We start from the raw sequence: 22,379 nt of genomic DNA, 5'->3' as shown, positions 1-22,379 counted from the left end.
ATGTCATGGCCTCCATGCTCTCCCGACTTAACCCCATGCGATTTCTTTCTGTGGGGGTATGTGAAAGATTCAGTGTTTAAACCTCCTCTACCAAGAAACGTGCCAGAACTGCGAGCTCGCATCAACGATGCTTTCGAACTCATTGATGGGGACATGCTGCGCCGAGTGTGGGAGGAACTTGATTATCGGCTTGATGTCTGCCGAATCACTAAAGGGGCACATATCGAACATTTGTGAATGCTTAAAAAAACTTTTTGAGTTTTTGTATGTGTGTGCAAAGCATTGTGAAAATATCTCAAATAATAAAGTTATTGTAGAGCTGTGAAATCGCTTCTATCATTTGTAATAACCCTGTATCAATGAAAATAATCAGTTTTTGAAAATATAATTTAACTGGATGGATGAAAAATCTACTCACCAAGTGGTGGCAGGAGAACACACATATAAAAGGTACAACAACTTGCAAGCTTTCAGAGCCAGTGGCTACCGCTCTGGCTGCAGGGTTGAAGGGGAAGAAAGAGGAGTGAAGGAAAAGGAATGGTCAGGTTTGGGAAAACGGGATAGAGTTTGGAAAAATGATTCGACATGTGTATTCCCAGAAAGTGTCTTATTTAAAGGTCCCAATGCCTCTGGTAGTATTTGTGAAGGGATTTTTCTTACGAATAAGACTAGCTATCTTTGCACATGGCACACAATCCTTCGGGTATTATTCAACATTGTTTACCACCTAAATCTTTCTGCCACACATCTGTGTCACTTGGGCTCCATCACGACCTGACAACACATGGCCGTGCACTTGACACAGCACTTCATTCTTAAACGTTTCCAGGACTGCTACATGTGGACCGTATGTTGTCATTCTGCAGAGCGAGACCTCATGTGCCATGAATTGCGGTTGTCATCTAAATACCTGACAGTCCTACTCAGTCTCCTGTGCTCTCTGACAGTCTATTAAACTCTTTCCCAGTGCCTCTAACACTGGAATTTTCCTACTTAGGGTATCTGTATTTGCGTTTTTCTTGCCTGGTTTGTGGACTACCTCATAATAAAACTCGCTGGCTGCCCATCTTGTTAACATACTTGATGAGTCTTTTAGCACTATTAACTGTTTCACTGACTTATTTGTGACGACCTTAAACTTCCATCCACAATAGTAATCAAACTGAGTCTGAATGCCCATCTCATTAACCTACTGGGTGGGTCTTTTAGCACTAGCAACAATTTTAATGGCGCATGGTCTGTGATGACCTTAAACTTCTATCCATATAATTAGCAATGAAAGTACACTCCTACCGTCTACTTTTCCATGGTGAAGTAGTTCCACTCCACTTCATTCACAAAGATTCATCTATATGGCTACTGTGCAAATCAGAGTTGCACCCCTGGCAGAGGGTTCATCAAACTACCTTCACAATAATTGTTATTCCACTCTCAAACAGTGTGCAGAAGAAATGAACACACATCTTTCTGTGGGAGCTTTGATTTTCCTTATTTTACTATGATCATCATGTCCCCCCTGTGTAGGTCAGCACCTCAAAATACTGTCATATTTGGAGGAGAGAGTTGGTGACTTGAAATTCTGTGAGTAGCATATGCTGCTGCATATTTCTGCCCACTGATGTTCAGGCTTAAAATACAGCCAGCTGCCCCATTGCTAGCATCACAGAAGGGAATAAATTCCTTCTCAAAATCAGAAAAGGCTAGTTCTGTATCAGAAATCAATACTGTCTTCAGTGTCTTGAATGCTGTTTAATAATTGCTTAAATCCAGAAATGATTGTACAGGGTGTCCGAAAAGACTTTCCCTGATTACATAAATTGATAACTCAGGCTAGAAGTAAGATAAAAATATGAAACTTGTGTTGAATTGTTAACAACTATCAAAGTTTTTTTTCTGTTTTAGGTTCTCAGTACGTAAGTAGTGGATGAGGTGCAGTGCCCAAGAAGCCATGTTAACCAATCAGGAGAAGGCACAGTGTGTCCTTTGGTACCATGAGACACGATTACCAACCACAGTGCAGACACACTTCCAGACAACATTTGGAAGGAATCCACCTGATGTCAAGAGCATTAAAGCCTGGTATGAGAAGTTCAAGAACACAGGGTCGGTTGCTGACCTTCCAAGGTCTGGTCGACCAAGAACCTTAGCAGACAGGGTGGAAGCTGTAAGGCGGTCTTTTCTGCAAAGGCCGAAGAAATTGGTGCGCAGGGCCTCACTTGAATTACAGATGCCAAAAAGCTCTCTCCATGACATTGTACACAAACGTTTATTGTTTCGTGCATACAAAGTGCAAATCGTTCAGACCTTGTTGCCCAATGACAGTACAGGTCGATATGACTTTGCGGTCGAAATGCTATCATGTATTGAAGACAATGATGGTTATCTCAGACGAATTGCCTTTTCCGACAAAGCGACCTTTTTTGTCAGTGGAGTAGTGAATCGCCACAATGTGTGCATTTGAGGTTCACAACCCTCCTGGCGATTTCATGGAGTGCACCAGAGGCAGTCCAAAGGTGAATGTTTGGTGCGCGCTACTGCACGATCGAATTATCAGGCCATTCTTTTTCGTTGAGGCTACCATCACATCTGCAGTGTATCTGGACATGTTGCAACTGTATGTTGTTCCTCAACTGCTTCAGTATCACCTCGATGTCTTGTTTCAGCAAGACGGTGCATCGCCTCATTGGGGTTTTGACTGAGGGGTTTGGACGTCCATGCCTATCTCAATATGACCTTTCCTGGGCTATGGATTGGTCGTGATGGGCCAACGGTTTGGCCTCCACGCTCTCCTGACATAACCTCATTAGACTTACTTTTATGGGGTTATGTCAAGGACAAGGTCTACTGAACACGTGTACCAGATCTTGAAACCCTGCGGCAACGGATAACCACAGTCGTTGAATCGATCCCTCCAGTGATGTTGGCTAATGTGTGGACAGAAAAACTTTGATAGTTTGTAAACAAATAGACACCAGTTTCATATTTGTATCTTACTTCTAGCCTGAGTTATCAATTTATGTAATCAGGGAAAGACTTTCTGGACACCCTGTAGTTTTGTTGTTCATGGTGCTGTGAAGTTCTGGGTTGCCTCTGTTAAGAGAACCAATTTAAACACCTTTCCAAGTAATCACATACCCAGTATAATTTACCTGTGTTTGTGCAAAATGGCACTTGTTTATGTTAAGTGTCAGACATGCACATCCTAACCTGCTGACACATTTTCTAGGTGTTCCACATGCTTTGGCATATCCCTAAAAAATATGACACTAATGTCCAAATAAACCACACAAATTTTTGCCGTTAACGTCCAAAGAATTGCATCTAATAACCTCTGGAACATGACTGGCACGTTTCTCAGACAAAACAGGTCGGGCCCTAAAAGCAGCCTTCTGTCCATCTTCCAGGGCTACCTGCAAGTGGTGGCACCCATTTCTTAGATTCATTATTGTAAAGTAGTGGCACTGGTCTAGATTGTCTCGTGTTTCCATAATGTTAGGGATTGGATATGCATCTGTCACAGTTTTTACATTTAAGTAGTGATAATCACAACAAAACCTTTACATACTTGTACTGTCTGTTACCTCTTCTGGTATGACTACTATATTCACACACTATGGGCTGTCAAATAAATCCAGGACCCACTCTTAACATTTTTGATGACTAAGAGTGTGTGAAGTGTATGTGCAAACTTCCCACTTCTCTTATATGGGTGTACTTACTTGGTGTATACAGCCGATCTTCTTCTCTGGATAGCCGGCTTCTGGAATATCTATAAACTACTTCTCGGAAGAATGATGCTAGTTATAGGAACCTTTATGACTGTCTCTACTGGCAAGATAATTAGGTACTCAAAGAATACTTTTCAGCAACTATCAGTATATTTGAGCTTCATAAAGAACAAAACTTGCACTTCGCGTATAAACATTTGACTTTTTACAAGTCACTAGTATCGTCTCACATTAGAAACAGATTTAAGTGCATTTTAGAAGAGAGTTGGCTTAACAGCCATAACTCTATTACAAACAAATCGTAAAATACATCTTGCCTCCAGCAGGTCCAAGATAAGAGTTACTTAAATCTTCCTCAACTCATTGTTCTTTGTCACTAACAATAGTCAATTACAAAACAGCTCAGATTAACCCAGAAGTTCCATAGCGCTTCCTTGCTCTTTCACTACAACTTCCATGGATCGACCGACAAGTACTTGTCAGTGCCGTTCCTCTTACAACAAACTTCAAACCTGCACACACAAACATGTGACTCGCAGTAGGTAGGATTCTATCATTCCACTCTCACATCTAAAATATCATGTGTTTGAGATGGTAGGAGGCAGAGTCGTTCTAGAATTTACGCAGAAATTCTCGAAACATTACACCACAGTAATAAAGCTTCCATTGGCCGCTGATCACTGCCTTTCAAGTTGAAACAAATCTGTACTTTTGTGATATCTGTGCAGTAGTATATGATTATACAGATGTGTCAGATGAACCTCTCAATACCATTCTCATTCTAATGTTATTTCTTGGCATTCGCAAAATGTATTTTCTATGTGCGAGTTTGCATATTCATTGTGATGTTTGGTGGCTATTTATTTATTTATTTATTTAACAGTGTAAGAAAAAGATAGATTGCTACTTACCATAAAGATGACACATCAAATTGCAGACAGGCACAATTAAAATGCACATATTAGTTTTCAGCCACAGCCTTAATCAGAAAAAGAAACACACACACATTCATTCACACAAGCAGCCACAGCTGACATGCACACAACTGTCCTCTCTGGCAGCTCAGACCAGAATGCAGATGGCGTGTGGAAAGGAAGCAGCAGTCATGAGGGGGCAGGCAGGAAAAGGGATAGCAGTGCATGTATGGATGGAGGGTAACACAGGCATTTCCTGGCCGTGTGTGCAGGGACTAAACGGCCAACAGGCACAATGTCAGAAGGCTGTGGGGCAGAGACATGGAGGGGGAACAGACAAAAAGAGGAGATGAGCAAGGAAAGATGGGAGAGTGCTTTGGCAAAGGGTAGCACACAAAGAGGGTGGGAGACGAGAATAGGGATGAAGTGATGGGACAGAGGGGGTGGAAACTGTTAGATGGAGGGCATGTGGACAGTATGTTACTGTAGGTTGAGGCTGGGATAATTTCAGGAGCAGAGAGTGTGTTGTAAGGCTAACTCCCATCCGTGCAGTTGGTGGAGGGGAGCTCGGGTAGTAAAGCAGCCATTGAAATCGAGCATGGTCTGTTCAGCTGCATGTTGTGCCACAGCATGGTCTACTTTGCTATTGGCCACAGTTTGGCAGTGGCCATTCGTCCTGTTGGGCAGCTGGTTGGTAACTGTACCAATATAAAAAGCCGTGCAATGATTGCAACAGAGCTGGTATGTGATATGGCTGCTTTCACAGGTGGTCTGGCCTCTGACAGGATAGGATAAGTCTGTGACAGCACTGGAGTAGGAAGTGTTGGGGGGTGGATTTGGCAGGACCTGCACCTGGGCTTTCAACAGAGATATCATCCTTTTTGCAAAGGGTTGGGATTGGGAGTGGCATAGGAATGGACTAGGATGTTGCTGAGGTTGGGTGGGTGACAGAACACCACTTTGGGTGGGGTGGTATTGATCTTGGATAGAATGTCCCCCGTTTCAAGGCATGATGATAGGTAATCAAAGCCCTAGTAAAGGATGTGGTTCAGTTGTTCCAGTCCGGGTGTACTATTGGATCACAAAGGGGGCACTCCTTTGTGGCTGGTTCCTGGGATGGTGAGAGGATTCAGGGTGTTAGGGGAAATGGCACAGGAGGTCTGTTTGCGGACGGTGTGGGGATAGTGCCTATCTGTGAAGGCCTTGGTGAGACCCTCAGCATACTGGGAAAGGAAGTTTTGTCCCTGCAGATACACTGCCCGCAGGTGGCTAGGCTATATGGCTTGGATTTATTGGTTTGGAAGGGATGACAGTTGTCGGAATGCAGGTGCCGTTGTCGGGTGGTTCAATTAATGTGGACAGAGGTGTGTATGGAGTCATCAGAGAGTAGTAGTTCAGCATCCAGGAAGATGGCACCCTTGGTTGAGGAGTACCAGGTGGAGTGGCTGGGAGGGAACGTGGTAATGAATCTAGATTATGAAATATCATTAATGAACCTGAAGCAGGCTGGGGTTTGGCATTTTAGGAAGCTTGGAAGGTCTCCTCAAAATGTCCCATAATCAGTTTTGCACAGGTAGGCAGCATGCTGGTGCCTATGGCTGTGTTGCAGATTTGTTTGTATACCTTCCTTTCAAATGATAAGTAGTTGTGGGTTAGGATGAAGTCGGTAATGTGTACAAGGAATGAGGTAAGGAGTCTGGAGTCTAAAGGATGTTCAGGAAGGTAGTGTTCAATAGCAGTAAGACTTTAGGGATGAGGGACGTTGGTGTATACGCAGGTAGCGTCAAAAACGACGAGCAGGGATCCTGGAGGTGAAGTGGTGGGGATGGTGGAGAGTTGGTGAAGGAAGCATTGGTATCTCTGACATAGGAGGCTAGATTATGAGCGTTTGGTTGGAGGTGTTGTGTTGGTCTATGAGAGCTGAAATTCTTTCAGTGGGGGCACAATAACAAGCCACAGTGGGGTATCCAAGATGGTTGGATTTGTGGATTTTGGGGAGCATGTAGAAGTTGGGCATGCAGGGTGTCAAGGGTGAGGAGGGAAATGGATTCAGGGAAGAGGTCCTAGGAAATACCTAACACTTTAAGAAGATATTGGAGATTGTGCTGGACTTCAGGGATGAGATCACTTTAGCTTAGTGTACAGGAGGAGGATTCAGATAACTGGCAGAGGTCTTCCATCTGGTAGTCACTGCAATTCATAGTAACAATAGTGGAGTCTCTGTCTGCAGATAGGATGATTACTTCAGAATTTGTTTTGAAGTTGTGTATTGTTGTCCTTTCTTCTGCTGAAAGGTTGCCATTCTGAGGAAGGGATCTGGGGAAGGATTGTGAGGCCAAGTCGGAGGTAAGAATTCCTGGAATGTGACCAACGGGTGGTTAGATGATTTTGGTTGGATGGTGGTATGAACTGAGGAAATGAGAGTTCAGTGTTGTGATTAGGTTGGCTTTGGTTGGAAGGATTGGCAGCAAAGAAGTGCTTTCACTACAGATATTGTGAGAAGGAGAATAGATCTTCGACAAGTTCAGTATTGGGTGTAGGACCAAAGGTGAGGCCTTTGGATAGGACTGGGAGTTTTGGCAGACAGGTTAACAACAATCTTACAGGAATGTTTTGGCTCTGGATTTGGTGGACTGTGGGTTGGGAGTTTTGGGGGCTGTGGCAAGTTGAAAAGATCAGCTAGGTAGGGTGCTACGAGGATTTGATGAGGAGAAACACAGCAAGTAGAATAGGAGTTGGATAATGGTGCTCCTAGACAGCAGTAGGGTCTCAGAACGTTGGATAACTTGTGGAGGTGGTGTCTGGAATGCTCCTCCAGGTGCTGAAAGATAGGGATTCAGTTTTAGAGATTCGATGTATTGAGCATGGATTACTCAGTAGCAGTATCTTACAGAGAGACCAGAGGTGGTTCTGAGATGTCTGTGACATGGTGAAGTGCTTTTGCAGTACCAAGTTTGTGAGGGCCATGGACTGTTGGAATATGAAATAGTGAACGTCATTGTGAAAGGAGGTGAGAGAGCCAGAGAAAGGAATTCTTATTGTTCAGCCTTTAGGGGGAGGGGGGATTCCCTGGTTTAGTCAGCATTTAAGAATGAGGATTGTGGGAGTGAGTTTTGGTCTGGGAAAGGGATGCTTTTCTGAACTTGTGTAGAAAGACAGAGCAGGGGTCCATTGTGGCAGGGATGTCATAGGGGAAACAGGAATGACACAGAAATTGGCAAACTAAGGTATGAGATGGTTGTGAGAGGAGCTGTGTAAAAATACATAAAGACATGCATGTAAATGCACAAATATCTAAAAATATGCATAAATATGTAAAAAAATATGCACAAAAGCATGAAACCATGTAAAAATATCCACAAATACATTGAAAACATACAGAAGTGCGGAAGAAAAGGAATGGATGAGATATGACACTATATGTGTGTTGTAATAAGGGATGAGAGGGGGCAGGGGGATCTGTTAGGTTGAGGATCACAAGTTTTTATGGAATGGGTAGGTGTGGAAAATAAAACTCTAAAGCTCCATGAGGGTGAGGGAGGAACTGGGATCAATAGAATAAATGTAATTGTGAGTGGGAAGAACTTGGGGCATCACATGCCACACACTAGCAATCCGCATCACTAGCCGTTATGTGTGCAGACGATTGTCGATACGGGGTGGCTCGCAAGTGAGTGCGGTGTGTAAGGCAATGAATAAACATAGAAAAGAAGAGAGAGAATGGACGCTGAGAACAGTAATGCTGTACAGACTAGTTGTAGGTGTTCATCAATGAGGGCCAAAATTCTTTTAGTGGGGGCACAATAATTAGTTACAATGTTACATCCAGAATTGTTGGGTTTGTGGATTTTGGGGAGCTTATAGAAGGTGGTTGTGCGGGGTGAGAAAGGAAATGTATGTGGGCCACCCATTCACTACTATTCCTTCCTCTTCCCCTCTAAACTGCTGCTACCATTCCACACAACAGTTGCATTCTCCAAGCTGCCGGAGATGACAGTCATGTGTGCATGAGCTGTGGTTGCTTGTGTGAATGAATGTGTGTGTGTTTCTCTGTCTTTTTCTGACAAAGGATGCAGCCAAAAGCTAATATGTAAGTGTCTTTTAATTGTCCCTGTCTGCAGCTTAACATTTCGTCTTTACAGTAAGTAGCAACCTATCTTTTCCTTAGACTACTGACTTTCCAACCTTTCGGTTTCCATCATTTATTTATTTTTGTATTTCATTTACTATGCTCTATTTTTTCCACCACATTTTAAAAACTTGTTTCTTTATATTTTTGCCTTTTTTGATAATACTGATTACCCTACGAGATCAGTTTTGTTTTCTATACAAGCTATCAGCAGATAAACTTATTCTTACCAAATACAAATTATTAAAAATCCATTTGTTGTTGTTGTTGTTGTCTTCAGTCCTGAGACTGGTTTGATGCAGCTCTCCATGCTACTCTATCCTGTGCAAGCTTCTTCATCTCCCAGTGCCTACTGCAACATACATCCTTCTGAATCTGCTTAGTGTATTCATCTCTTGGTCTCCCCCTACGATTTTTACCCTCCACGCTGCCTTCCAATACTAAATTGGTGATCCCTTGATGCCTCAGAACATGTCCTACCAACCGATCCCTTCTTCTGGTCAAGTTGTGCCACAAACTTCTCTTCTCCCCAATCCTATTCAATACTTCCTCATTAGTTATGTGATCTACCCATCTAATCTTCAGCATTCTTCTGTAGCACCACATTTCAAAAGCTTCTATTCTCTTCTTGTCCAAACTATTTACCGTCCATGCTTCACTTCCATACATGGCTACACTCCATACAAATACTTTCAGAAATGACTTCCTGACACTTAAATCTATACTCGATGTTAACAAATTTCTCTTCTTCAGAAACGCTTTCCTTGCCATTGCCAGTCTACATTTTATATCCTCTCTACTTCGACCATCATCAGTTATTTTGCTCCCCAAATAGCAAAACTCCTTTACTACTTTAAGTGTCTCATTTCCTAATCTAATACCCTCAGCATCACCCGACTTAATTCGACTACATTCCATTATCCTCGTTTTGCTTTTGTTGATGTTCATCTTATATCCTCCCTTCAAGACACCATCCATTCCGTTCAACTGCTCTTCCAAATCCTTTGCTGTCTCTGACAGAATTACAATGTCATTGGCGAACCTCAAAGTTTTTATTTCTTCTCCATGGATTTTAATACCTACTCCGAATTTTTCTTTTGTTTCCTTTACTGCTTGCTCAAAAATACAGATTGAATAACATTGGGGAGAGGCTACAACCCTGTCTCACTCCCCTCCCAACCGCTGCTTCCCTCTCATGCCCCTCGACTCTTATAACTGCCATCTGGTGTCTGTACAAATTGTAAATAGCCTTTTGCTCCCTGTATTTTACCCCTGCCACCTTTAGAATTTGAAAGAGAGTATTCCAGTCAACATTGTCAAAAGCTTTCTCTAAGTCTACAAATGCTAGAAACGTAGGTTTGCCTTTCCTTAATCTTTCTTCTAAGATAAGTCGTAAGGTCAGTATTGCCTCACGTGTTCCAGTATTTCTACGGAATCCAAACTGATCTTCGCCGAGGTCAGCTTCTACTAGTTTTTCCATTCGTCTGTTAAGAATTCGTGTTAGTATTTTGCAGCTGTGGCTTATTAAACTGATTGTTCGGTAATTTTCACATCTGTCAACACCTGCTTTCTTTGGGATTGGAATGATTATATTCTTCTTGAAGTCTGAGGGTATTTCACCTGTTTCATACATCTTGCTCACCAGATGGTAGAGTTTTGTCAGGACTGGCTCTCCCAAGGCCGTCAGTAGTTCTACTGGAATGTTGTCTACTCCGGGGGCCTTGTTTCGACTCAGGTCTTTCAGTGCTCTGTCAAACTCTTCACGCAGTCTCGTATCTCCCATTTCATCTTCATCTACATCCTCTTCCATTTCCATAATATTGTCCTCAAGTACATCGTCCTTGTATAGACCCTCTATATACTCCTTCCACCTTTCTGCTTTCCCTTCTTTGCTTAGAACTGGATTTCCATCTGAGCTCTTGATGTTCATACAAGTGGTTCTCTTATCTCCAAAGGTCTCTTTAATTTTCCTGTAGGAAGTATCTATGTTACCCCTAGTGAGATACACCTCTACATCCTTACATTTGTCCTCTAGCCATCCCTGCTTAGCCATTCTGCACTTCCTGTCGATCTCATTTTTGAGACGTTTGTATTCCTTTTTGCCTGCTTCATTTACTGCATTTTTATATTTTCTCCTTTCATCAATTAAATTCAATATTTCTTCTGTTACCCAAGGATTTCTACTAGCCCTCGTCTTTTTACCGACTTGATCCTCTGCTGCCTTCACTACTTCATCCCTCAAAGCTACCCATTCTTCTTCTACTGTATTTCTTTCCCCCATTCCTGTCAATTGTTCCCTTATGCTCTCCCTGAAACTCTGTACAACCGCTGGTTTAATCAGTTTCTCCAGGTCCCATCTCCTTAAATTCCCACCTTTTTGCAGTTTCTTCAGTTTTAATCTACAGGTCATAACCAATAGATTGTGGTCAGAGTCCACATCTGCTCCTGGAAATGTCTTACAATTTAAAACCTGGTTCCTAAATCTCTGTCTTACCTTTATATAATCTATCTGATACCTTTTAGTATCTCCAGGGTTCTTCCATGTATACAACCTTCTATCATGATTCTTAAACCAAGTGTTAGCTATGATTAAGTTGTGCTCTGTGCAAAATTCTACCAGGCGGCTTCCTCTTTCATTTCTTAGCCCCAATCCTTATTCACCTACTGCGTTTCCTTCTCTCCCTTTTCCTACACTCAAATTCCAGTCACCCATGACTATTAAATTTTCGTCTCCCTTCACTATCTGAATAATTTCTTTTATTTCATCATACATTTCTTCAATTTCTTCGTCATGTGCAGAGCTAGTGGGCATATAAACTTGTACTACTGTAGTAGATGTGGGCTTCGTATCTATCTTGGCCACAATAATGCGTTCACTATGCTGTTTGTAGTAGCTTACCCGCATTCCTATTTTCCTATTCATTATTAAACCTACTCCTGCATTACCCCTATTTGACTTTGTGTTTATAACCCTGTAGTCACCTGACCAGAAGTCTTGTTCCTCCTGCCACCGAACTTCACTAATTCCCACTATATCTAACTTTAACCTATCCATTTCCCTTTTTAAATTTTCTAACCTACCTGCCCGATTAAGGGATCTGACATTCCACGCTCCGATCCGTAGAACGCCAGTTTTCTTTCTCCTGATAATGACATCCTCTTGAGTAGTCCCTGCCCGGAGATCCGAATGGGGGACTATTTTATCTCCGGAATATTTTACCCAAGAAGACGCCATCATCATTTAATCATACAGTAAAGCTGCATGCCCTCGGGAAAAATTACGGCCGTAGTTTCCCCTTGCTTTCAGCCGTTCGCAGTACCAGCACAGCAAGGTCGTTTTGGTTATTGTTACAAGGCCAGATCAGTCAATCATCCAGACTGTTGCCCCTGCAACTACTGAAAAGGCTGCTGCCCCTCTTCAGGAACCACACGTTTGTCTGGCCTCTCAACAGATACCCCTCCGTTGTGGTTGTACCTACGGTACGGCTATCTGTATCGCTGAGGCACGCAAACCTCCCCACCAACGGCAAGGTCCATGGTTCATGCGGGGGCTATATTTAAAATCTATCTAACAATTTAAGTATTACAAAATGTACTCATCATTCGAACAATATTCTGTACACATGTTATCGCAGTTTAATTGTACTGATATCTGTGAAACAATGTGAACTATTGAAACATGTCTTTTTTTAGGTTGTGGTATTCAGTAATTAGTTAGTATATGGAGCCTTTTTAATAACCTTGTTACAGAGGGTCAGTATGAGGTAGACAGATTAGGTGAGGGAAGTCTGCGACATGTCCACAATGCAACTATGTAATGAGTATTTGTAAAAATTCAATGAAGTATTAAAGTTTTACATTCAAAAACTGTTTGATCTGGATTATGGTGAAATGTTTACTTATGATTCTTAAAAAGTATTTCATTTAAAATTTCACCTAGTTACAATTTTATGAGAGTGAACATATCTTCATTATTAATATAATTGCTTGATGAATATACTAACCTGAACCACTGATCATAGGAAAAAGGATTTTGTTCAGAAATGTGTCAAACTAAGGCCTGGTTTCAAAGAAATTGCCTCATCTTATTACAGCGCAACGAATAAAACTGTCTACTACAACATTAAGAAAATTAAGTTCTGTATACATTTATAGCTTCTCTTTATTGGAAAGGTCGTCAAGGTGGTGCCTATCTGTCACCTTTGTCCCATTCATGAAAAATATATATTTCTATCCGATGCGCTACAGAAATGTTGAAGAAATCATCACTGTTTAATTGTACTTTTGGACTGGGTTGTTTAGAACTGTGTGATCTGTCTAGGATCAATTGTAAACAAAATTTTAGTCTCCCTGTATCAAACTATGGAAAATCCAGGATGGAATGTACCAGAATTATGAAAAGGATAGTTGTTACTCAATACACAGTGGAGATGCTGAGTCGCAGATACGCACAACAAAAGGACAGAAAGCAAGCTTGTGTCCAACAGGGCCAGCTTCAAAAGTAGAACACACTCATTCAGACTCAACTCATACCCACATGACCAACTGAAACTAGTAGAGTGCAGCTTCAGCTGCCAGAGACTGTGGTCATGTGCGTGTGACTTTTGGTTGCACAAGTATGTGTCTGTGTGTTTGCTCTCCAGTTTCAAAGAAGGCCTTGTTGGCCACAAGCTCGCTTTCCGGCAGTCTTTTTTTTGTGTGTATCTGCGGCTCAGCATCTCCGCTGTGTAGTGCATAGCAACCATCCTTTCTACAACACTGTAATCTTCTTGTATTTTACAAGTAATACAGTTTATTTTATATTGAAATGATCTCTGCATCAAAAAACTGGGACATGAACTGCATGGACCATTTTCAAGTATAATCAAAATGATGGAAACACCAACAAAAGAAGAATTAAATCAAGCAATGGGAGGGTACAAGGGGTAAAGAAAATAAATAAATTGAAAGCTATAGATTTTTAAATTGCTTGCAAAACAAGCTTAACTCCTTCAAAATACTTTCCATTATAACTAATATATTTGCCCCACCAGTGCTTCCACTGTTCAAAGCATTTTTTTGTAGTCATCTTTACAAATGGCTGACAGCTCCAACTCCTCTTTTTTTCCCTTGACTTATTCAGTGTTGTCACATCAGAGTCCTTCTATGCCCCTTTTCATGCATGTAAATAAAAAGTTGCACAGAGCCAGTTCAGGTGAGTAAGGTGCATGGGGCAGCAGAACTATGACACTTTTAGCCAAAGACTATCAGAGATGGCTGTGTGTGCAGGTGCATTGTTGTGGTGGGAGAACCAGAATCCTGTTTGCCACAATTCACTGAATTGAGCTCCAAGATAACCAATTAATCTCTGACATTTGATCAGTTCTCTATCGATGGTCTATGAGTACAAGCTCTTGCATTTTTTCAATATTTTTGTCGATTCAGGTAGTTAACCGACATCTAGAATGAGGTTTGTTGTCAATTGACATGTTGAGCAAATCACTCATACACTTGAGTTTTTCCCATAGCGTCATCTTGGTAAGCTGTTTTCCACATTAAAACAGTTTTAGCAGCATGTTTACCGAGTAGGGAACAAAATTTCACAGCTGCATGTTGTTCACTTAAACTTGTTGTCATAAAAAATGAAACAAGAACAAAACAGTGCTAGTAAAAACAGCCAGTGCAGATGAGCAAAACAAGCCAGGTCAACAACACAGGCGCCACTGAACATGCAATGAGTTGCACAAAACATGCCTAGTGGCAGAAATGCATACTACACAAGCTTCTCCCAGAGCAATATTATTCAGGTTTTTTTTGGGGTACCTCCTCATATATCAAATACGAATCAGGATACTGTCTACTTGGGAAAGGAAAGTAATCTTGACTTTAACAATATACTAGGAATAATTTACACACAATTAGTGCAAATGGTGTCAACTGTGAAACTGAACAGTGATACATTATAGATGGAACTGCTATGCTGTATAAACTCGGTTATTAATTTAGGAGTAAGTTCCCAGCGCCTTAATAGGGTTTGCTACTGACCAAGGTGCTAACATATGCAAGACACTGCAATCCCTTCCACATTATGAATGTACTATGCATGTATTGCACATCTTTTGAACACAGTCCTATAACATTTTTGATTACAACTATTTGAAATATGGGGTTTGCCAAGATATGATATATCACAACCCATTTGCTCTACCAATTGCAGACCCAGCTCTAACACAACCAGCAATATTATCAACAGTAGGATCAGCAGCTGAATAACTACCAGCGGAGCCAGACACAAGAAAATTCTGCTGCAGATGATAATAGAAGATTAGGTGCAGTCGGGAAAAGAAAAGCAGTACTTCCAGCACACCTGAATGATTTTTTATTGACAAGTTAAAGGTAAGTGATCAATTAAATATGCCAAAGTCTAACAATATGCCAAATCCTAACAAATCCTTTAATTTCATGCTGATTCATCAAAATGTCCAATCATTGCTAAACAAATTAAGTGAAGTTGAAATTTTATGTACTGGTGAGCTAAAAAACGCTTCTGTAATGTGTATAACTGAACACTGGCTGCCTAAAGATGCAACGTCAGTCACAAAACTCGCAGACTTCAATCTTTCATCATCATTTTCTAGAATTACATACAGTCATGGAGGGTCATGTATATTTGTTAAAATGGCATTGATTATTGTAACATAAAACCCATTGAACTGTTAGCTGAAGAGAAAGTTTTTGAAGTATCCGCAGTTGAACTCTCTGCATTAAAATTAATAATCATTTGTGTATATAGGAGGCCTGATGGGAACTTAAATGATTTCTGTCATCAACTAGAAGCAGCTTTAAATACTATAAAAAACTTCAACAAAACAGTGATCATATGTGGAGATTTTAATATTGGTTTTCAAGAAATCTCAAAAGACCAGCAAAGCTTGATGACCCTACTAGAAACACACAACATAAAAACCACCATAGACTCTCCTACAAGAGTTACACCAACAACTAGCTCAACAATTGATCAGATATTAATAAACACAAATGTAAATCACAATTTCTGTGCCGGAAATCTTAATACTGGCTTCAGTGATCACTATGCACAGTTTATTGCTTTGCACATCCCAAGTGAAACAACTGAGAAAGAGGAACTTGTAAAAGAAGCAAGGAAATTCACTAACATACAAATAAACCTTTTTGTACAGAGACTAAGTGAAGAAACTTGGTATGAAGTGTATACTTGTGAAAATACTAACAAAAAGTTTGAAAAATTCATGGAAATCTTCATGTCATACTTTGAAGGTGCATTTCCATTAAAAAAAAACAAGAATGTCAACCTAACTTCAAAAAGAACAAATGGATTACAACAGGTATTAGAATCTCTTGTGCAGAGAAAAGAAGATTACACGATATACCAAAGACACAGAACATGCCTCTGAATTTCATTTGTACCTGAAGAATTACAAGAGGATCCTCAAAAACGTTGTAAGGAAAGCTAAAACAATGGCAAATGACAAATACATTGAAAATTCAAAAAACAAATTGAAAGCTATATGGGAAGTTACAACAAGTGAAATTTAACAATATAAAAATATGAACTTATGTTATGAAGGACAAATGATTTCTTGCCCAACAGAAATTGAAGGGACCTTCAACAAATATTTTGCAAACATAAGTGAACAGTTGGTGAGTGGACTGGAAGAACACAACAAAATATCACCTCCATCATGCAATAGTGGGAGAAATGTGTCTAAATCTTTGTTCCTTTCATCCACAAATACTGAAGAAATTTTATCAGTTATAAAAACCTTGAAAACAGGGTACTCATGTGGAATTGATGGAGTACCAGATGCAATTATTAAAAAAATGCTGTCTTGCCTTAGCTGAACCCTTGATACATTTGTGCAACAGCTCACTGGCATCAGGAACCTTCCCTTCATGCTTAAAAACAGCAAAACTGAAATGACTGCTCAAAAAAGGAAATCCAGAATGTGTTTCAAATTATAGACCAATAGCCCTACTGCCTGTATTTTCAAAAATTTTAGAAAAAGTTTTTTTTTTTTATAAGAGATTGTCTGATTTCCTAAATAAAAATAAAATTCTCTCTCCTTCACAGCATGGCTTCAGGAAAGGCTATTCAACTGAAAGTGCAATATTTGAATTTCTTAATGAAATCTATACTAAACTGGATGCAAGTGAGTTTGTGACAGGCATACATCTTGATTTATCTAAAGCTTTTGACGTCATTGACCATAATGCCCTACTGCAGAAGCTTGACCAATTAGGAATTAGAGGTATATCCAATGAGTGGCTCAAGACATACCTATGTGGTCGCAAACAGGTGGTTGAAGGGCAATATACTGACCATAACAAAATCAGCTACTACTATTCAGGATATGAAAATGTGAAATATGGCGTCCATCAAGGATCAGTATTGGGACCCATTCTGTTTCTCCTCTATGTCAAAGATCCTATGTACAACAAGTATTGCCAAACTACCCTCCAATTTGCAGACAATACAAGCTTCCTTATTAGTGGTAAAACAGAAGAAAAACTTAAAGACTCCGCTATCCAAACAATGAAGAGTGTAGAACAGTGGTTCAGCTACAACAAGCTAATTATAAACAAAGAAAAGACAGTAGCACTGAACTTCTGTAATGTAAAAGGAAGACACCACCCAAACATAGAAATAGAACTTAGGGACAGAGTTTTTGAAAGTGTTGACAGCACTAAATTTCTGGGACTCTGGCTCCAGAGCAACACAAAATGGCAGGTACACACTGAATATTTGCAAAGAAAACTAAGCAAAACCTGTTACATGATACGGATCTTAAAAACTTGTTGCAGCAAAGCCAGCCTGTTAAATGTATACTACTGCTATGTGCACTCTGTAATTAAATATGGTATAATCTTCTGGGGAAATACAACAACAAATATTAAACTTTTCAGGATGCAAAAGAGAATACTAAGAATTATTGAAGGGGTAAACAATACGAAATCACGCAGACCCATATTCAAAAAACTGTCAGTTCTTCCTCTTCCTTGCATTTTTATCTTCGAAACATCAGTTTTCATCAAACAATATATCGATAGACACCCAGACATCTTATTAAAAAATGAAGATATACATGCACACAATACAAGGCAAAAATCTGACCTTCATATGAAACAGGTGAGAACATCATTGTGCCAAAAAGGAACACTACATACTGGGATAAAGATTTTCAATAATCTACCTAACCATATTAAAACAATAGGTAAACTCTGTAGTTTTAAGGCTGAAGTAAAGGCATATTTAATTGATCATTACTTTTACAGTCTGACAGCCAAACAACAAAAATAAAGATGCATTATTAATATTCTACTTTGTATGTTGCCTGTAGTGTTTGTTGTATGTATGAATCTTTGCTAAATTACTTCAATATCTAGTCCTTAGGATTGCAATACAAACTGTATTTTATCTTGTAAATACCTAATCATGTCAAATATCCTTGTATATATTCTATACATATAGGATTTGAAGGACTAAATAAATAAATAAAGGTGTTAAGTTGTTCAGAAGTTTTGGATTCCATTATGAATATAAAACTGAGAGGTTATGGGCCTTGAAATGCCATGGACTTGGTTTTATTAACTCCCATCTGCTCCGTTCAAAGAAGTTGGAGGTGAATAGGATCCACATGGTTCAGGTAGTGAAGCATCCACGGAAATCAAGTGTGTTATGTTCAGCTGCATGTTGTGACAGATGGCTGATTTCACAGGTGGCTTGGCCCTGATGGGGTAGTATAAATCTGTGACAGGAATGGCTTAGGAAGTGCTGGGTGGGTGGATTGGGCAAGTTTTGCACGTGGGTCTTCCACAGGGATATAGACCTTGTGGCAAGGGGTTGGGGTTGTGAGTGTGGTAGGGATGGGGTAGAATGTTGTGGAGGTTGGGTGGGCGACAGAGCACCATTTTAGGATTATCTCCCTTATTTCAAGGTATAGGTACTCAAAGCCCTGGTCAAGGATGTGGTTCAGTTGTTCCAGGCTGGATGGTACTGGGTGATGAAGGGTGGACATCCTTTGTGGCTGGTTCTTGGGGGTGGTGGGATGATAGGGGGTGTGAGAGGAAATGGCACAGGAGATCAGTTTGCGGACTAGGTCTGGGGGTTAGTGCCTGTCTGTGAAGGCCTTGGTGAGACCCTTCAGCATATCAAGCAAGAGAGTTTTGTCACTATAGACCTGACCTCTGGCCAGACTGTATCGAAGGAATTTTTTGGTGTTAAAGGGATGACAGTTGTCAAAATGCAGGTGGTTTTGGTGACTGGTGGGTTTAATGTAGACAGAGGTGTGGATGGAGCCATCAGAGAGGTGGAGGTCAACATTTAGGAAGGTGGCAGACTGGGCTGATGAGGACCACATGAAGTGGATGGGTGAGAAGATGCTGAGGTTGTGAAGGAACAAAGATAGGGTGCCACGGCCCTGAGTCCAGATTATGAAGGTATCATCAATGAACCTGGACCAGACTAGGGGTTTGGTGTTTTGGGAGGCTAGAAAGGTCTCCTCTAAATGGCCCATAAAAAGGTTGGCATAGGGGGGTGCCATGCGGTTGCCCATGACTGTGCCATGAATTTGTTTATATACCTTCCCTCCAAATGAGGAGTATTTGTGGGTTAGGATGAAGTTAGTAGGCTGTATGAGGAATGAGGTAAGGCGTTTGAGTCTGAACGACATTGGAAAAGGTAAGATGACGGGGATGATGGATGCTGGTGTATAGGGAGGTGGCATCAACAGTGACGAGTAGGGATCCAGGAGGTAAAGGGATAGAGATGGTGGAGGATAGGTGATTCGAGTGGTGAAGGTGAAGGTCATTGTGAAAGGAGGGGTGAGATCCAGAGAAAGGAATCTTTACAGTTAGGCCATTTGGGAGGTTCCATGGTTTAGACAGTATTCGAGAAATAGGATGTTTTAGCCAGGGAAAAGGGATACTTTTCTGAACTGTTGCAGAAAGATGGAGCAAGGGTCCACTGTGTCAGGAATGGTCTAAAGAAAATGGGAATGACACAGAAATGGGCAAAATAGGTGTTGATGTTTGTGAGAGGAGCTGCATAAGTGAAAAGACATGTAAAGATGTGTAGAAAATACGTAAATACACGCAGAAACATGCACAAATACGCAAAAATATGCACAGATAAGTAAAAATGCACACAGATACTAAAAATACAACAAATCATGTGAAATCACAACAAAACATACTGAAATGTGGGTGGCAAGGAACAATGAACTATGGGAGTGTGTGTTTGTTGCAACAAGTGAAGAGGGGGTTGTGTTAGGCTGAGGATCAAAAGTTTGTGTAGCACGGGCAGGTGAGGAAAACAAAACACTTAAGTACATCAGGATGAGGGATGAAGTGGGATCAGTAGGAATAAATATAATTATAACTATCAGGGGAAAGAATCTGGGGCATTAGATGCTGTATCAACAGTCCACACAATCACGAAGTCTGTGTTGTGCACGCCGATTGTTCATACATTGCAGCTCAAAAGCACATGCAGTTTTTATAACAAAGGAAAATGTCACAGGGTTGCAGGATGGAAGAAAGCCATTTGGCAAAAGTCAAACAATGGAAACTCTAGGTATGAATATCAACAGTGTAGGAAAAGACAGATTGCTACTTACCACAAAGAAGACATGTCCATTGCAGACAGGCACAATTAAAACACACTCACGTAAAGCTTTCAGCCACAGGCTTCATCAATAAAACATAGACACACACAAAGAAGTACACCTCATGCACACACAAATGCCAGCTCCAGCATCTCAAGCCCGAATGTAACTATGATGTGGGATGCAAGCAGCAATCTGGAAGGGGTGGGAAAGGTGAAGGGAGAGTAATGTATTGGTGGGCAGAGAAACAAACACTGGTAGAGTGTGAAGGGACTAGAATGCAGGGAGTTTGTGAGGCAGGGAGATGGGAGAAAGGAGAGGAGAGCAGTGGGAAAAGATGGGTGGATGCATGGCAGAGGGCAGCAAATAAACCAGGTGGGAAATGAAAATGGGGAGGACATGATTGTCAGAGGGGGTTGAAACTGTTGGGTGCAGTGAGTGGGGACAATATGTTACCATAGGTTGAGGCTGGGAGAATTGTGGAAGCAAAGAATGTGTTGTAAGGATAACTCCCACCTGTGCAGTTCATAAAAGCTTGTAGCGGAGGGAAGGATCCAGAAGGTTGAGTTGTGAATCAGCCGTTGAAATCAAGTTTGCTATATTCAGCTACATGTTGTGCCACAGGATGGTCTAATTTGCTCTTGGCCACAGTTTGGCAGTGGCTGTTCATCCTGGATGACAGCTGGTTGGTAGTCATACAAATATAAAAAGCTGTGCATTTATTGCACCAGCACTGGCAAATGACATGGCTGCTTTCACAGATGGCCCGGCACATGATGGGGTAGGATAAACATGTGACAGTACTGGAGTGTGTGGATTGGGCATGTTTTGCACCTGTGTCATCCACAGAGATATGATCCTTGTGGCAAAGGTTTGGGATTGGGAGAGGCACAGGGATGAACTATGATACTGTCGAGGTTAGGTTGGTGACAGAATGTACTTTAGGGGGAGTGGAAAGTATCTCAGGTATGCTGTCCCTCATTTCAGGGCATGATGATAGACAATCAAAGCCCTGCCGAAGGATGTGGTTCAGTTGTTCCAGTCCTCGGTGGTACTGGGTGATGAAGGGGACACTCCTTTGTGACTGGTTCATCGGGCTGGTGGGAGGATATGGAGTGTTAGGTTATCTGTTTGTGGACTAAGTCTGGGGGATAGCTCCTATCTGTAATGGCCGTGGTGAGACTCTCAGCGTACTGGGCAAGGGAGTTTTTGTCACTGCAGATATGCCATCCCCACATGGCCAGGCTGTATGGGAGAGATTTGTTTGATAGAAAGAGATGGCAGCTGTCAAAATGCAGGTACTGTTGGTGGTTTTAATGTGGTCATAGATGTGGTTGGAGCCATTAGAGAGGAGGAGGTCAACATTTAGGTGGCATGCTGGGTTGAGGAGGACCATGTGAGGTGAATGGGAGAGAAGGTGTTGAGGTTGTGAAGGAACAATGATAGGCTATCTTGGCCCTGAGTCCAGATCATGAAGGTATCATCAATGAAACTGAACCCGATTAGGGGTTTGGTGTTTTGGGAGGTTAGGAAGTTCTCCTCTAGATGCCCCATAAAAAGGTAAGCATATTATTTATATCCTTTGTCTCCAGTCCTATCCAAAGGCCTCACCTTTAGCCCTAATCTCAAATTTAATCTTGCTGGATTTGTTGAAGACTTACTCTCCTCACGTAGTCCTCCTTAACCCAATGTGCCATTTCCTAGATGTTGATCTCCTCCTCTCTGATAGCTTCATCCACAGCTCTACCCACATTAAATCCACCAACCACCAACAATACCTGCATTTTGACAGCTGCCATCCCTTTCACATCAAAAAAATCCCTCCCATGCAGCCTGGCCACCCAGGGAAACCATATCTGCAGTGACAAAAACACCCTTGCTCAGTATGGTGAGGGTCTCACCATGGCCTTCATAGACTGGCACTATCCCCCAGACTTAGTCCCAAAATGGAGCCTCTCACACTCCCTATCTTCCCACCACTCCCAAG

At 41.3% G+C, this 22,379-nt stretch overlaps 1 long non-coding RNA gene across 1 annotated transcript; it reads left to right on the top strand.

The window, feature by feature from the left end:
• Positions 1 to 1,648: 1,648 nt before the first annotated feature.
• On the top strand, positions 1,649 to 18,305 carry LOC126094764 (uncharacterized). The gene is made up of 2 exons (XR_007521875.1): positions 1,649 to 2,079; positions 14,968 to 18,305. It is a non-coding gene; the product is annotated as an uncharacterized LOC126094764 (long non-coding RNA).
• Positions 18,306 to 22,379: the final 4,074 nt, after the last annotated feature.

This window comes from Schistocerca cancellata, chromosome 8 (assembly GCF_023864275.1).
Source record: "Schistocerca cancellata isolate TAMUIC-IGC-003103 chromosome 8, iqSchCanc2.1, whole genome shotgun sequence".
Classification (NCBI taxonomy): Eukaryota; Metazoa; Arthropoda; class Insecta; order Orthoptera; family Acrididae; genus Schistocerca; species Schistocerca cancellata.
This window is presented reverse-complemented; position numbering and strand designations above follow the sequence as displayed.